General features: G+C 35.3%; 1 protein-coding gene across 1 annotated transcript in view; it reads right to left on the bottom strand.

Moving 5' to 3' along the window:
- ADGRL3 (adhesion G protein-coupled receptor L3) overlaps positions 1-12,907 on the bottom strand; it is a 900,477-nt gene that overhangs the window by 679,712 nt on the left and 207,858 nt on the right. The window contains exon 4 of the mRNA XM_055588685.1: positions 6,271-6,507. The gene's annotated coding sequence lies outside the window, so the exon portion shown is untranslated. The remainder of the gene's footprint in view (positions 1-6,270; positions 6,508-12,907) is intronic.

The following is a 12,907-nucleotide window of genomic DNA, read 5'->3' as shown; positions in this document are numbered from 1 at the left end:
GGACTGGTTGGATCTCCTTGCAGTCCAAGGGACTCTCAAGAGTCTTCTCCAACACCACAGTTCAAAAGGATCACTTCTTCGGCGCTCAGCCTTCTTCACAGTCCAACTGTCACATCCATACATGACCGCAGGAAAAACCATAGCCTTGACTAGACGGACCTTTGTTGGCAAAGTAATGTCTCTGCTTTTGAATATGCTGTCTAGGTTGGTCATAACTTTCCTTCCAAGGAGTAAGCGTCTTTTAATTTCATGGCTGCAGTCACCATCTGTAGTGATTTTGGAGCCCAGAAAAATAAAGTCTGACACTGTTTCCACTGTTTCCCCATCTATTTCCCATGAAGTGGTGGGACCGGATGCCATGATCTGCGTTTTCTGAATGTTGAGCTTTAAGCCAACTTTTTCACTCTCCACTTTCACTTTCATCAAGAGGTTTTTGAGTTCCTCTTTACTTTCTGCCATAAAGGTGGTGTCATCTGCATATCTGAGGTTATTGATATTTCTCCTGGCAATCTTGATTCCAGCTTGTGTTTCTTCCAGTCCAGTGTTTCTCATGATGTACTCTGCATATAAGTTAAATAAGCAGGGTGACAATATACAGCCTTGACGTACCACTTTTCCTATTTGGAACCAATCTGTTGTTCCATGTCCAGTTCTAACTGTTGCTTCCTGACCTGCATACAAATTTCTCAAAAGGCAGATCAGGTCGTCTGGTATTCCCATCTCTTGAAGAATTTTCCACAGTTTATGTGATCCACACAGTCAAAGGCTTTGGCATAGTCAATAAAGTGGAAATAGATGTTTTTCTGGAACTCTCTTGCTTTTTCTATGATCCAGCGGATGTTGGCAATTTGATCTCTCATTCCTCTGCCTTTTCTAAAACCAGCTTGAACATCAGGAAGTTCATGGTTCACATATTGCTGAAGCCTGGCTTGGAGAATTTTGAGTATTTCTTTACTAGCGTGTGAGATGAGTGCAATTGTGCGGTAGTTTGAGTATTCTTTGGAATTGCCTTTCTTTGGGATTGGAATGAAAACTGACCTTTTCCAGTCCTGTAGCCATTGCTGAGTTTTCCAAATTTGCTGGCATATTGAGTGCAGCACTTTCACAGCATCATCTTTCAGGATTTGGAATAGTTCAACTGGAATTCCATCACCTCCAATAGCTTTGTTCATAGTGATGCTTTCTAAGGCCCACTTGACTTCACATTCCAGGATATCTGTTACTAGTACTTATTAGAATTTTATCGTCTTTATAAAAATAGCACCTCAATAATGATGTACTAGATGATACAAATTTAAATTATTGTTGCCTTCATGAGATAACTTTTAAAGTTTTCCTAACTAATTAGTATTAACATTCTACAAAAATTGCTTCAGATATACAATTTTGGGGGGGAAAAAACACTTTTGTCTTTTCTCAAGAATTCATTAGTTCCTCATTTAAAAAGTCTTCCTAAAATAAAAAGAATTCATGAAAATAGGCAACTATTTACAAATAAATAAAATTTTCAAAAGTGATTTACCAATACATGAAAGGTAAAATAACATAAATATAAGTTTCTTTTTATGTGACTCCTAGTAAGTAGGTTGTAATTTAATCAATTCCTAGTTTTAATTATCTATAATTGATATAGAATACTATATTAATATATTCCACAATAAATTTGGTTAGCATTTAGTTATATATCTTAGTAAAGCCTAATTTAATGGCTCTCATCTTTTTATTCAAGACATATAGAACTTTAAGTCAAAGCAAAAAAAAAAAAAAAAACAAGAAATAGCTGGAAATAAAAACACTCCTTCCACTTAGGTAAAATTCAGAAACCTACTTAGAATATTGGTTTGCACATTTCCAATTATTTTATGACAACCAGAAAGCTATAAGGTAGATTAAGTAAATATTATTGTTGTTGTTGCTAAGTCATGTCTGACTTTTTTGTGACCTCATGGGCTGTAACCCGACAGTCTCCTCTGTCCATGGGATTTCACAATCAAGAATACTGGTTGGTTGGTTACCATTTTCTTCTCCAGGGGATTTTCCTGATCCAGGGATCAAACACATGTCTCCTGCATTGGCAGGTGGATTTTTTACCACCGAGCAATCTAGGAAGTCCAAGTAAATATTGTATTTGCTTAAGATCGCCATGAAAGGTTGGAGAATTTAAGCTGAAATGATAACAGAAAAACTTCCATGTCATTATTTTGATGACTAAGGTTGGAAACATAAAATTTTTATGTCTTTTACAAAAAATTAGGTGAAAAACCACTTTTACAGTTTATAACAAATATCAACTCCTGTAAACAAGCAGAGAAAAACCAAAAGGAAAAATTCATAAATACAATTCTTGGATTTACTATATTATCACAAAGTTAAGTATTTGTGTGTTCAGTCATGTCTGACTCTTTGCAAACTTATGGACTGTAGCCTACCAGGCTCTTTCTTCTGTTCATGAGATTTTCCAGGCAAGAATACTGGAGTAGGTAGACATTTCCTTCTCCAGGGAATCTTCCCAACCCAGGGATTGAACCCATATCTGGCATCTCCTGCAATGGCAGGCAAATTCTTTACCACTAGCGCGAACAAAAAACAAAACCATTCTCATATTTTCTTTGTTGCTGCCTCCTCTCCTCCATTTCCCTTAATATAACTGCATAAGCACAGGTTAACTAATAACTTTTCAGGAACTAAACAATGAATAACAAAACAAAGAGACAACCTATGGAATGGGAAATCATATTTTCAAATCATATATCCAAATAAAATGGATATCCAATATCCAAAACATATAAAGAATCCATGTAACTCAACAACAAAATTGGGCAGAGGAGCTAAATAGGCATTTTTCCAAAGAAGACATATAGATGGGTAATAGGCATGTAAAAAGATATTAAAATCACTAATTAGTAGGGAAATGCAAATCTAAACCAAAATGAGGTACCACCTCATACCTGTTAAAATAGCTACTATCAAAATGGCAAGATGATACATACTGGCGAGGATATAGAGAAAGGGAACCCTTATACACTGTTGGTGGGAATGTAAACTGCTGCAGCCAATATGGAAAACAGTACGGAGTTTCCTCAAAAAATTAAAAACAAAACTACCATATGATCCATATTTCAACTTCTGGCTATTTATCCAAAGTATTTATGAAAACACTAATTGAAAAAGATAAATGCACCTCTATGTTCATCACAGCATCATTTATTGTAAAGATATGGAAGCAACCTAAGTATCCATCAATAGATAAATGGATAAACAGGATGTGCTATATATCTGCCTTTTGCAACAGCACAGATGGACTTAGAGTGTGTTATGCTAAGTAAAATAAGTCATATGGAGAAAGACAAATACTGTATGATTTCACTGATAGGTGGAATAAGAACAAAATAAATAAAAAGGAAACCCTCACAAAATTCAAAAACTGACACGGAGCACAGAATAATAATCAAAGAGTTAGGCAAAATATCAAACATAATAATAAAAACTTTTGAAAATATTCACTTGAATCATGTTACCTTTACCAGAAGAGAAGAAAATTTAAGCAATAAAATTATTCTCTGGAAAAAGGGTGACATATACTTATAAAAGAATAAATAAAATCTTCTATGGACTCTGTGGGAGAGGGAGAGGGTGGGAAGATTTGGGAGAACGGCATTGAAACATGTATAATATCATGTATGAAACGAGTTGCCAGTCCAGGTTCGATGCACGATACTGGATGCTTGGGGCTGGTGCACTGGGACGACCCAGAGGGATGGTGTGGGGTGGGAGGAGGGAGGAGGGTTCAGGATGGGGAACACATGTATACCTGTGGCAGATCCATTTTGATATTTGGCAAAACTAATACAATTTTGTAAAGTTTAAAAATAAAATAAAATTTAAAAAAAATAAAAAATAAAATGTTAAGGACACTAATACAGTTAACAATACTGTACTGTACATTTGAAAGTTGCTAAAAGACTAGATCTTAAAATTTCTCATCACACAAAAAAATTTTAGCCTTATAGATATAAATGTTAATTAGGCATATTTGGTTATCATTTTGTAATATGTACATATATTAAATCATTATATTGTACACCTGAAACTTACACAATGTTATACCTGTATCTCAGAGAGAATATGTGTCTATGTATGTAAAAGATTAGAAAAACGTCAAGTTGGGGGCTTGGATTAGAGTGGTCCAAAACTAAGAGAGTGTTACCTGCTTGACAGGCTCCAGTGGCCTTTCAACACCTGCATAATCGATTACTTATGTTACATTTCCTCTGTGGAAATATACAATACGTAGTGTGGCTTCTAAAAAAAAAAAATCTTCAATTATCAGCTCAATGTTCAAAATAATTAACATGCACTGAGTAGAAAGAATAGTCTTGGCAGTGCTTCTTTATATTACATACAAGGGACAATGTATCTTAAGTTAGTGAAGCATTTTTATTGAAGAGTTCATTAAACTTCGTCTGTCTCACTCATAGCTCAGCTGGTAAAGAAACCACCTGCAAAGCAGGAGAACTGGGTTCAATCCCTAGGTTGGGAAGATCCCCTGGAGAAGGGAAGGCCTACCCACTCCAGTATTCTGTCCTGGAGAATTCCATGGATGTATATACCATGGGGTCCCAAAGAGTCAGACATGACTGAGTAACTTTCACTTATGAAACTTGTTATAAAAGTGAAATCCTTTCATATTATTTTTTCCATTTTTCCAGATAAGTTAGCTTCTCAGCTCCTATTTCTATGTAATGCTTTTTTCTCATCACAATTATCTATGACAGCCTAAGAGGGTCTTCTGGGATAATTTTCTGAAATGTTTTCCACAAAGTTGATGAATTTCAGTCACACCAATATGGTTTAACTTAATATTAGAAATAGGACTTTGGGGCATAAATATTCCCAATAAATACACGAAAATCACACATAGCTGCCAAATGTACATTTACTATTTGAAAACGCATATCTTTAATAAACAATAAGATTTATGACATGCCATGTGAACATTTGACTCTTATTTGGTTTCTTAATCCGAGGTACCAAGACTTAATACAAAGGAAAGAATAAAGAAAGCAAATAGAAGGGAATTAAGTTTACATGTATATTTTCTCATATTTTCAAAATAAAAACCACAATAATTTCTCATTCTTCAATATATCTATCATTAAACTGCTAGTACATTAATAGCAAGGATTTAAAAAAAAACTTGGTCATACAAATATTTTAAGAATGAAAAATTTGTCAAAGGACTGAATTAATATGAATCAGTAAAGTAAATACTCTCATAGAAAGGGAATAAGATAACAAAAATAAAATTAAAACAATATAAAGTTAGAAGCTAATAGTAAAGTTGTAGATTGGTAACATGAAAGCATTCCATTAAATATAAAGTTTCATACTAATCTGGTCTTTATACACAAAGATACTTCATATCAGTGGACATGATTTTAATATTTTTTCATTAATAGTAAAAAAAAATTAGCAATAACCAATTCACTCTCCTTGATCCTGAGTCCACACAGAATATTAAATAAATCCAAATGAATAGATGTTTGGAAATTAGAGCAGTATCTGGGACTGATCTGCTTAACAATAAGGTAAAGAGAACTCTGATCCCAGGGAGAAGGTACATGAGTCTTTGCTGTTGTTGCTTTGTTTTTTTTTTTTTTTTAATTTCTTCAGTTAAGTAAAACTTAAAACCAAGGACACTATACATAAACATATATAAGACCCTGAAAACTAGAGAGAATAGGCAGACAAGCTAGGGTCCTCAAGATTCAAGGAACAATACGGTGGTGAATCCTTGGGTTTTCTCTTGGATTTATAGAATTTAGGCTTAGAACACAAAAACCTAGGAACCTATAAAAAGAACAGATGCAAACAACAAACTGTTCAACTAAAGCATCCTCTCTTGAACCAAGGAATAAGGAAAAATGCATCACAGCAATGCAGGAAACTTAACAAAAACACTCTATCCAAGGCAAACAACATAGAACTCATTGTACCCCATCACCATTGACATCATCAAATACCAAGAAATGTCTGAAGTTCAGCTCCTATTAGATTATAACAATATAGCTCAATACTCTCCCCACAAGGGTTATATCAGAGAAGGTATAGTGGGGAGATCACACTTTCATCCCCTCTAGGCAATAATAAGAACTCCTAACTCCATGTTATCAATAAAAGCTACATGGGGAACTTGGATACCCACACTCAACAAGAGTAATTAAATACCCCTTATAAGGTTGGTGAGCAGAGGCCAAGAGAGACTTTTACCAGTGCACACAGGAAGTGGAAGCCACATAGCCAGTAATAATGGAGCACTCTTCTTCCTCCAAGTCAGGGAGATATCAGTAGAGGACTCCTGGGAACTTCATATTCAAGCCTCATCCAGCAGTGATAAGGTGCTCCCTTCAGGTTTTAACAATGGCCAAATGAGTACTTCTATCTCCACAATAAAATAACAAAGCAGTACTCAATCTTCCCAGTTGGGGCAGTAACCAAAGAAATCAGCTAAAAGAGAAGATTTAAACAAAATCCAGAGCTTCATCACATAATACACAAAATGTTCAAGTTTAAAAGAAAATTATTCATCATATGACTAACCAAAAAAATCTCAAAGAAATTAAAAAAGAGAATTATCTGTTAGGCTCTTGGGGTTATACATTGAGTTTTTTAAATTTGATTATTATATTTTTCTGCCTTAAATTTTCTGTTTATTTCTTCTTTACATCTTATGTTTCTTTACTGAAACTTTTTGTTTCTTTGCTATGATTGTTTTACTTGGTTAAGGTTTTTCTGTAATTGCTCTTGGGACATTTTTTGTGATAGTCACCTTAAAAGCTTAGTCAGATGTCATCACATTACTGACATCATGTGATTTTTTTTTTTTTAATTTGAGATTTTTAAGATGGTGATTGCAGCCATGAAATTAAAAGATGCTTACTCCTTGGAAGGAAAGTTATGACCAACCTAGATAGCATATTCAAAAGCAGAGACATTACTTTGCCAACAAAAGTCCGTCTAGTCAAGGCTATGGTTTTTCCAGTGTGAAGAGTTGACTCATTGGAAAAGACTCTGATGCTGGGAGGGATTGGGGGCAGGAGGAGAAGGGGACAACAGAGGATGAGATGGCTGGATGGCATCACCGACTCGATGGACATGAGTTTGAGTGAACTCCGGGAATTGGTGATGGACATGGAGGCCTGGCGTGCTGCAATTCATGGAGTTGCAAAGAGTCGGACACGACTGAGTGACTGAACTGAACTGATATATAATTTTATATACAGCAAAATAATTATCCAATTTAAACCACTGAGGAGAAACAAATGAAAACAAAAATTTGAAAAGTCTTAGAAACTATAATAAAAGATCTACTATCCTCATTTTGATAGACACAAAATTCCCCCCAACCCCCACCAAATACTAATCAGTGGAACCTGTGAACACACTACATTATATATCAAGAAACATATGAACATTTCCTTCAGGAATCACAGGGAATAAAGGTATCCTAAAGAAATGTGTTGCCAAACAAACTATTCTAAGAGGATGCCTGAAAGTGGTTCTCTAAATTGAATGGAAATAATAAAAGTAGGAATCACTGATTATAAAGGAAAACAGTAAGATAAAAATAAGTGTTATAAAATAGATTTTCCCTTTTTTCTTAAATTATATTTGACTTTAGTAGCAAAATTTTGACACTGATGTGGTTCTGAATGTATGGAGAGAAAATAAGACAACTATTTATACATGAGGGAGGGTAAAGGGATCATAAGGGATATAGTCTCGGCAATTTTGGTGGAGAAACTTGTACTGGTGAAAAGTTGACAAAAGTTCACCATGATGTCATTTATATATAATATAATGCCTAAAGAAAACAATTATATAAAAACACATAAAAGACAATAAAGACAGGGCATTTTCCTGTTGGTCAAGTGGTTAGGACTCCACACTCTTACTGCCAAGAGTCGAGGTTTTAATCCCTGGTCAAGAAACTAAAATCCCAGAAGTTGTACAGTACAGCCAACACAAAACCAACAACAGTGAAGACACAAGCCTTAACATATTAAATTACACTACAAAAATTTAAACCAAATTAAATACAAAGATTGGCAGATATGGTGTCTATAAGAAATTCTCTTCAAATATTGATATAAGGAGATAGGCATATAGAAAGCAAAAGTATTTCACTGAACCAGTCAAACCCAGTCTATAATATTCTACAGCAGTTCTGCCATGTATCGCTATTGGGGAAAACTTAGTAAAGGAAGTCTCTCCATTGTATTTCTTATATGTCAACCTACATCTATCTGTAAAATGTATCTATGTTTTAGTTAAAAAGAAAATAAAAAATTAATATTAAAATTTGTTTAAATTAATGTTTGTTTATGATACTTTACTATAGGGCCTTCAATAGGAACTGTAATATAGAATAATGAGGCACTATAATTATGCATATTTGTAAATTAATACAAATATTAGGTTCTTCCAATAATTTTCACAATGACATCAAAAATTTTATCTAAGTAATAAAATGTTCAAATATTTACCAAAATGATTAGTACAGTAAATCCTAGGGGAATTGTATAATTAAATTTCCAAAATGTGCATACATATTCAACTGTTAATATTAGATATATACATAAAACATACAGTATTTCAAAAGAGAAACATTTATAATACATAATTTTAAATTAAATAAAAGTAATTATATATTTATTAGACAACTAAATTACTTATAGTATTATTTTAAAAGAATAAATTTCACATCATTAATTATTTCTTAAATTGCAAAAATAAAAGTGTTGGTATCATTTCTTAAGATGTAAGGATAACTTCAGGAATTATGTATGTCTCTTTCTGTTTACATACTACTTAAAATTACATGTAAATTATAAAATTGATATAATTTAATTAAAAAAACATTGTATTTTTTAGTACATGGTTGATACCAAACACTGTATGCTAGGAAATATTAAGCAATAATATATATTGAATATATTTGATGTACTTGAAATTCCTTAGTATGAAATCAATAAACCAAATTTTTCAGTTAATATGTGGGAATATTTTAATGTGGGTAATTTTATAGTATTTTATATTTTTATTATTTTACAAAGCATTATCAAATCTAATCCTCCTGTCATAGGCTGCGATCTGGAGATCTAACCAGTCCATCCTAAAGGAGATCAGTCCTGGGTGTTCCTTGGAAGGACTGATGTTGAAGCTGAAACTCCAATACTTTGGCCACCTGATGTTAAGAGCTGACTCATTGGAAAGGACCCTGATGATGGGGAAAGATCAAGGACAGGAGGAGAAGGAGACGACAGAGGATGAGATGGTTGGATGGCATCACCGACTCAATGGAAATGGGTTTGGGTGGACTCCGGGAGTTAGTGACGGACAGAGAGGCCTGGCCTCCTGAGGTTCATGGGGTCGCAAAGAGTCGGACACAACTGAGCGACTGAATTGAACTGAATACCCTTTTTAAATTATTCACTATATTAAACATTTTATGTACTTTTAAGGTGTATGGAAAAATTTCCCCAAGATGGTGATGTTTATTTTTGGAATATCACAAGCTTGGTATCAAGGCTTAGTTGCAATAAAGTCACATCGTCTTTTTAATCCGTTTCCTTGAAAACCCAAAACATTAGGGAGACTTCAATTGAGATTAACAAGTAAATAAAAAGACTACCTTAAAAAAAATCTAACTTTTCACTTTAAACTACACTAGAGTGAAGTATGGCACCCCACTCCAGCACTCTGCCTGGAAAATCGCATGGACAGAGGAGCCTGGTGGGTCGCAGTCCATGTGGTCGCTAAGAGTCGGACACGACTGAGCGACTTCACTTTCACTTTTCACTTTCATGCACTGGAGAAGGAAATGGCAACCCACTCCAGTGTTCTTGCCTGGAGAATCCCAGGGACGGGGGAGCCTAATGGGCTGCTGTCTCTGAGGTTGCACAGAGTCGGACACGACTGAAGCGACTTAGCAGCAGCAGTAGCAGTAGCAGAGTGAAGTAAGAATGTAAAAGCCCACTAATCATCAGAGATGATCAGATCAAAACTGCAATGAATAATCACCTCACACTTGTTAGAATGGCTCTTACCAAAAAAAAAAAAAAAAAAGCAAGAAAAAACAAGTGTTGACAAGGATGTGGAGGAAAGGGAACGCTCGTGCACTGTGGATGGGAATGTAAATTGGTGCAGCCACAATGGAAAAAAAAAATGAAGACTGTTGCTAAAAAATTAAGAACAGAACTATTACATAATCAAGCAATTACACTTCTGATTATTGATTATGTATTCAAATAGTACGAAAAAAACTAACTCAAAAAGGTTATATGCATCCACATATTCACTGCAGCATTACTTACAGATTCAGTGTACCTCAGTTCAGTTCAATTCAGTCACTCAGTCATGTCCAACGCTTTGTGACCCCATGGACTGCAGCAAGCCAGGCTTCCCTGGGCTTCCTCAGTTCCATCAACAACTCCTGGAGTTTACTCAAATTCATATCCATTGAGTTGGTGATGTCATCCAACCATCTCATCCTCTGTGATCCCCTTCTCCCACCTTCAATCTTTCCCAGCACCAGGGTCTTTTCAAATGAGTCAGTTCTTTACATCAGGTGGCCAAAGTATTGGAGTTTCAGCTTCATCAATCCTTCCAATGAATACTCAGGACTGATCTCCTTTAGGATGGACTGGTTGGATCTCCTTGCAGTCAAGGGACTCTCAAGACTCTTCTCCAACACCACAGTTCAAAAGCATCAATTCTTCGGTGCTCAGCTTTCTTTATAGTCCAACTCTCACATCCATACATGACTACTAGTAAAACCAAAGCTTTAACTAGATGGAACTTTGTTGGCGATATAATGTCTCTGCTTTTTAATATGCTGTCTAGGTTGGTCATACATTATTTACTAATCCTAAATTTCTGCTTCTGCATAAATTAGGTGGAGTATTTTCATGGAGATATGGAACCTCTTTTGGAGAATCAGTGTTATAAAATGAATAACCATTCGAGATGATAAAAGAATGAGATCTCCAATTTATTTACTCTGTTTAGAGTGCTGCCCCCAGCCTCTGCTGCTGCTGCTAAGTCAATTCAGTTGTGTCCGACTCTGTGCGACCCCAGAGATGGCAGCCCACCAGGCTCCCCCATCCCTGGGATTCTCCAGGCAAGAACACTGGAGTGGTTGCCATTTCCTTCTCCAGTGCATGAAAGTGAAAAGTGAAAGTGAAGTCACTCAGTTGTGTCCGACTCCCAGCGACCCCATGGACTGCAGCCCACCAGGCTCCTCCGTCCATGGGGTTTGCCAGGCAAGAGTAATGGAGTGGGGTGCCATTGCCTTCTCTGGCCCCCAGCCTCTAGTCATCCTTTAAAATTTATTAAATATTCAGGCAATCTTACTGGGAAACATAACAACACTTCAGTACATTTTTAAGCTGAGTCAGGCACCCATATCAGTGCTCCAGAAACATCATCTGCCTGCCCCTGTCATAAGAAATAGCCCCACTAAACTAAAATTATTGAGTTACCTGTCTATGACTCTAGCCAAATAGTGAGCTTTTTGAAACAAGGTATCACAGCACATAGTCATCAAGCGTGGACATTTGAGAGATGACGTATTACCAGAACTCAATTCGTGTGTATTAACATGAATAAATGAGTGCTAGCATTCATATTAACACATTCTTATTATTTAATTTAAAAACTAAGAAAAGTTTTAATGACTTTATATTTAAATCATTTCAATAATTGGTTCTCATCTTAAAATAGAATTATCCCTCCATTAGCTGAATTGTTAAAGTGATTTTCTCAGTAATATCACTACAATTGAAAGTGTTCAGGAAATCTCTCAAATCTCCCAAGTATATCCTGATGTCCAGTAAGTTACATATAAGGACTCATTTCAGCAGCTCAGCTTAAGATATACTTGAAATTTCTGACAAGTCAGAAAAGTGTAAAAAATAAAATTTCAAGATAAGGTAAAGAGAACTGATCATTTATCCAAAAAATATAAAGACTGAAAGAGGTACTGGCTAAAATTGTAATCTGAAAGATTGGAAATATTAATGATTCAAACCTAGAAGCTAAATACTGCTCTTGTGTTAATATGCATTATATTAGTGTGAATCAGACAGTTATCCACATAAGAGGTGCACAAAACTGTGGCAAACTTTTAAGAAAGAATCCTGATTTTTCAATATCATCTTTACAGAAGAGGGAATTTTGCAATAAGGAGTTCAAAATCTGAGCCCCATTCAGGTTCCAGTCTGTTTTTGCTGACTGTATAGAGCTTCTCCATCTTCAGCTGCAAAGAACGTAATCAATCTGATTTTGGTATTGACCATTTGGTGATGTCCATGTCTAGAGTCATCCATTGTGTTGTTGGAAGAGGGAGTTTGCTATGACTAGTGCATTCTCCTCACAAAACCCTTTTAGTCTTTGTCCTGCTTCATCTTGTACTCCAAGGCCAAACTTGCCTGTTATTCCAGGGATCTCTTGACTTCCTACTTTTGCATTCCAGGTTCCTATAATGAAAAGGACATCTTTTTTGCTGTTAATTCTAGAAGGTTTTGTAAGTTTTCATAGAACCATTTGACTTCAATTTCTTTGGCATTAGTTTTTGGGGCACAGACTTGGATTACTGTGATAATGAATGGTTTGCCTTGGAAACAGACATCATTCTATTGTTTTTGAGACTGCATCCAAGTACTGCATTTTAGACTCTTTTTTTGACTATGAGGATTATTGCATTTATTCTAAGGGATTTTTGCCCACAGTACTAGATATAATGGTCATCTGAATTAAATTTGTGCATTCCAGTCCATTTTAGTTCAATGATTCCTAAAATGTCTATGTTTATTCTTGCCATCTCATGTTTGACCACTTCCAATTT

Source organism: Bubalus kerabau, chromosome 7 (assembly GCF_029407905.1).
Source record: "Bubalus kerabau isolate K-KA32 ecotype Philippines breed swamp buffalo chromosome 7, PCC_UOA_SB_1v2, whole genome shotgun sequence".
Taxonomy (NCBI): Eukaryota; Metazoa; Chordata; class Mammalia; order Artiodactyla; family Bovidae; genus Bubalus; species Bubalus kerabau.
This window is presented reverse-complemented; position numbering and strand designations above follow the sequence as displayed.